The sequence below is a fragment of the Callithrix jacchus genome, chromosome 2, assembly GCF_049354715.1.
Source record: "Callithrix jacchus isolate 240 chromosome 2, calJac240_pri, whole genome shotgun sequence".
Classification (NCBI taxonomy): Eukaryota; Metazoa; Chordata; class Mammalia; order Primates; family Cebidae; genus Callithrix; species Callithrix jacchus.
The window spans coordinates 78,411,095-78,416,257 of NC_133503.1; the positions used below are offsets into that span (position 1 = coordinate 78,411,095).

Here is a 5,163-nt window from a genome sequence, read left to right on the forward strand (position 1 = left end):
GCTACAGTAATCAAAACAGCATGGTACTGGTACCAAAACAGAGATCTAGACCGATGGAACAAAACAGAGGCATCGGAGGCAACACAACATATCTACAACCATACAATCTTTGATAAACCTGACAAAAACAAGCAACAGGGAAAGGATTCCTTATTTAACAAATGGTGTTGGGAAAACTGGCTAGCGATGTGCAGAAAGCAGAAACTGGACCACTTCCTGACACCTTACACTAAAATTAACTCGAGATGGATTAAAGACTTAAATATAAGACCTGGCACCATAAAAACCCTAGAAGGAAATCTAGGCAAAACCATCCAGGACATAGGAGTAGGCAAGGACTTCATGAACAAAACACCAAAAGCATTGGCAACAAAGGCCAAAATAGACACATGGGGCCTAATGAAACTCCACAGCTTCTGCTCGGCAAAAGAAACAGTCACTAGAGTGAATCGGCAACCAACAGAATGGGAAAAAATTTTTGCAGTTTACCCATCTGACAAAAGGCTGATATCCAGAATTTACAAAGAACTCAAACAGATTTACAGGAAAAAAAACGAACAAGCCCATTCAAAAATGGGCAAAGGATATGAACAATTTACAAAAGAAGACATATATAAGGCCAAAAATCATATGAAAAAATGCTCTTCATCACTGGTCATCAGAGAGATGCAAATCAAAACCACATTGAGATACCATCTCACGCCAGTTAGAATGGCGATCATTAAAAAATCTGGAGACAACAGATGCTGGAGAGGATGTGGAGAAAAAGGAACACTTTTACACTGTTGGTGGGAGTGTAAATTAGTTCAACCATTGTGGAAGACAGTTTGGCAATTCCTCAAGGCCACACTGTTTTCCACAATGGTTGAACTAATTTACACTCCCACCAATATATTTCTTAGAAATAGAAATTCCATTTGACCCAGCAATCCCATTACTGGGTATATATCCAAAGGACTATAAATCGTTCTACTATAAGGACACATGCACACGAATGTTCATTGCAGCACTGTTTACAATAGGAAAGACCTGGAACCAACCCAAATGCCCATTGATGATAGACTGGATTGGGAAAATGTGGCACATGTACACTATGGAATATTATGCAGCAATCAGAAATGATGAGTTTGTGTCGTTTGTAGGGACATGGATTAATCTGGAGAGCATCATTCTCAGCAAACTGACAAAAGAACGGAAAATGAAATACCGCATACTCTCAGTCATAGGCGGGTGGTGAAAAATGAGAACACATGGATACAGGGAGGGGTGTACTAAACACTGGGGTCCATTGGGGGGAAATGGAGAGGGCCAGTGTGGGGGGAGCTGGGGAGGGATAGCCTGGGGAGAAATGCCAAATGTGGGTGAAGGGGAGAAAGGAAGCAAAACACACTGCCATGTGTGTACCTATGCAACTGTCTTGCATGTTCTGCACATGTACCCCAAAACCTAAAATGCAATAAAAAATTTTTAAAAAGACATGATGTAATGTTACAGCTCTTTTCGAATTTGTCTAGCAGATTTTCAGTTTTTTAGCAGAAACCCACCCAATCAATACACACACAAAGACAATGTGGCTAATCCTCTCAGAGAGCTCTTTCAAGTTAATAGAACAAATATCTCCCTTTACATGCATTTTTCTTCTAAAATTCTCTTATTTGAGTATCTTAGAAGTTCTATATTTTCTATTTATCATTCTATTTAAATTTCTCTATAAAGTCATTCGAATTCTCATATTCATATACACAAAGGAAAATGTTTCAGATCCTCTTGCTTGACCACTAGATGACATTTTACACTATTCATCACTTCTTCCTTCCCATAAACCTATCCTCCCTCAGTTTCTTGACTCTCTTAGGGATCCCCTCCTCCTCAGCTTGTTCTTTATGTGATGCTGATCCTCGGGCTTCTGAAATCTGTTTGACTTTGCTCTTTAAGAAACATTATACTTTCCTACTTCTTTAGCTCTCACAATCATGGCAAATACATAGCAGTTGAAGATTCTTGCCACTTTATCCTGTGCTACATGACCATGAAATAAAATAGAATTCATTTATAAGTCTTTCCTGATTCAAAATTCTCAAAATCCATCACATTTTGAATTGGGAATAGGGCGTATTTCCCCAGGAAAAGTCTGAAATCATGGGCAAATCTCACCAAGGATGTAGGAATAAACTTAATGAAATGTAAACGCTGTTGCCTCTAAGTACAAGAGAAAAATGGTAGGAAGTAAGATAAAATTTATATTTTCAGAATGTTCTGATCAATTGTTGAACTCAAGTAACAGATTTGTTTTAAAGAATGGCAACCTAGTGCAGCTGTATTATTGTCAGGAGTTCTGGACCTTCGCATTAGTAGTTAGGATAAAAGGGAAGCAACAAAGGGAGGAAGGTATAATGAGGCATGTTCAACTCCCACTTCCTGTCAGGGTCTGAACATTTTCTTTTTGGTGGGGACTGGGGGATCTTCTTGGCCAATAGTTGGGTTCCATTCAGTTAGTTGAGTAGCGTAGGATTTTATTTTTGGATTACAATCTGAAAAGTAAATGTCAACTGAGGACAAAAATCCTTATAGATAATACATTGACTAGGCTTCTGTGATTAGTTGTATCAAAGTAAAGATAGGATTGTTTATTAGGGGACCATGAAATTTAATCATTGAATACATGTTAGAATTTTCACCCAAGAAAAGTTGTAAGAAATCATTTGTAGAGGACTCTATTGTGTCAAGGGAATATCTCTTTTTTATGCTTTTATTTTTCTCAGTCAAATTTCTTATTAACATGCTTATCAACTGAAGTTATAACAAGAATTAAATTTCTACAATAGGTAACAACGTTGCAGGAACAAGACCGTGTTTAATGGATTATTCCTATCTCTGTTAAGCTTTTTTCAAAATAATTAGAAAATATTGCATTCATCAAAGGATAAAACATTCAAGCAGAAATGGCAAAATAAATACATGCGAGCAAAGAGGATGGACTGCTATGTAACTGTGTAAATTGTCTGGCATATTTATTTGTTTTCCATTATGTTTAGGGTGTTTCAAAGGATTATGAAAATGAGATAGAATGAAGATGAGTGTTCTTCTCTTGTAGTAAATGACTTTTTAATACATCAGTTAATTGAACTGTTTCTTCACAAGGAAGATGACAGACAATATCAAGTATCAAAACTTTTAGAGAAAAGTGTTGCATTCTTGCTAAAAATTAGGAAAAAACCATCCTGTTACATTTAGTTTTATTAAGTTACAAGAGGAAATGAACCATAATTTTTAAAATGAATATAAACTGCTGACAAGGCTACATTCTCTTCACTTATTTTAAATAATTTTCTTTGTCTTAGGCAACCATCATTGATCATTCTATTATGCAGAATACTGTAACCAATATTAGCACTTGGAAAAATATCTTGAGGATTGAGAGTCTGTATTTACACTAATATATCTCATAAGCAGAGAAAATGTAGGTGACTACAGCCAGTACGACCCTTAAGTCAGGGCAAGAGACAGTCTCACTGGGATAATGTGTGTCTCCCTCTTCTAAACCATGTTCCTGGCACCAGAAATCCTTCAATTCCTTTACAAAATGATGCCAACCCTCATCCATGTACTATACCAGCCTCTTCCCAGTTTCACCTTCATGAATTTAGATTACATGTTCAGTGTGATTATACCTAGCTCATAGGAGTGGCCAAAGAAGAGAAGTGTGAGAGAATGAAGTTTGGGAAGAGAAGGTAGGAGGCCCAGGGACCACCTTTCCTCTTGTAGTGACATCTGCATTTTTGTTCATACTGTTTTCTCCATGTGATATTCTCCCTCCTCTTCTTGTGAATTCTGACTTATCTTTCAAAGCTGCTTACATAGGCATGCCACTAACTTTTCTAACGTGTTATTACATGTTACTATGTTTACATGTTACTATTAATTACACATGTTACTACTATTGCCCTTATCATATGATATTACATGGTTTTTTTGCTACCTTTCAATTTCCAATTCGAACCTTGAATGCTGACAAATTATTTCTTTACTTGTTGTATCCCTAGTGACTTCTCCAGTGCATAAAATAAATTATGACATGATGGAAGTTAGTAAATATTTTTTAACTAAGTAATGGTAGCATATTATCTATTTAAACAAAATCTGGGATTCTAATCAACTATTCAGTTGGTTACTCAAATGAATTCATTGTGTAATATTCTTGCCATTGTGAAATTGCTATTTTATATGTATATCCTGGAACAAGTGGTATTTTCATTGATATGATATTCTATTCATTAAATTATCTAAGGACAAGAGGAAATTAATAAGAAGGTAAAATTTATAATTTTAGAAGGTTCTGATCAATTGTTGAATTCAAGCAGTCAGAATTCAAAAGGATGAGTTCTAATATAAATAAATGCAATGGTTTAATGGAAGTTTGTATTCATGGAGACTTCATACTTGATAGCATGATTCACTATTCATAGCAAAAGGAAAAGTTTCATTATTGTGGGTCTTGTACTATTTTGTGGAAAACTGTGTCTTGTATCATTCTGTATAACTCTATAAATTTGTTCTTGTGAAAATGCTAAGTAACCACAGATATAGTTTTTTCTTTTAACTTTCATTTTAAGTTCATGGGTACATGTGTAGGATGTGCAGGTTTGTTACACAGGTATATGTGTGTCACGGGGGGTTGTTATATAGATTAATTTACTACCCAGATATTAAGTCTGGTATCCATTAGTTATTTTTCCTGATCATCTTCAATCTCCTACCTTCCACCTTATAATAGACCCCATTCTGTGGTGTTCCTGTTTATGTGTCCGTCTGTTCATTTCATTTAGTTCCCACTTAAAAGTGAGAACATGCCATGTTCGGTTTTCTGTTTCTGTGTTAGTCTGCTAAGGATAATGGTCTCCAGATTCTTTCATGTCCCTACAAAGGATATGATCTAGTTTTATCGAGAAAATATCAAGAAACCTATGAGCCCCTAAATATTCGTTCCCACTAATTACAATGATTTGAATTGTAGCTGGGGCTGTACTTAGTCCTGAACATATGATCATATTATCAGTAGAAGAAAAGGATTGTCCGAAATAAAACTCACGTATTGATAGTATAGAAAATATATATTTATAGCCCAAATCTCTCCTCTGGGTTCTAAATTCCAATTCAACTCTT

At 35.7% G+C, this 5,163-nt stretch overlaps 1 non-coding gene across 1 annotated transcript; it reads left to right on the forward strand.

Annotated features, from left to right (window-relative positions):
* The first annotated feature begins 1,483 nt into the window (after positions 1-1,483).
* Positions 1,484-1,543, forward strand: LOC118151918 (U7 small nuclear RNA). The gene has a single exon (XR_004740311.1). It is a non-coding gene; the product is annotated as a U7 small nuclear RNA (small nuclear RNA).
* Positions 1,544-5,163: the final 3,620 nt, after the last annotated feature.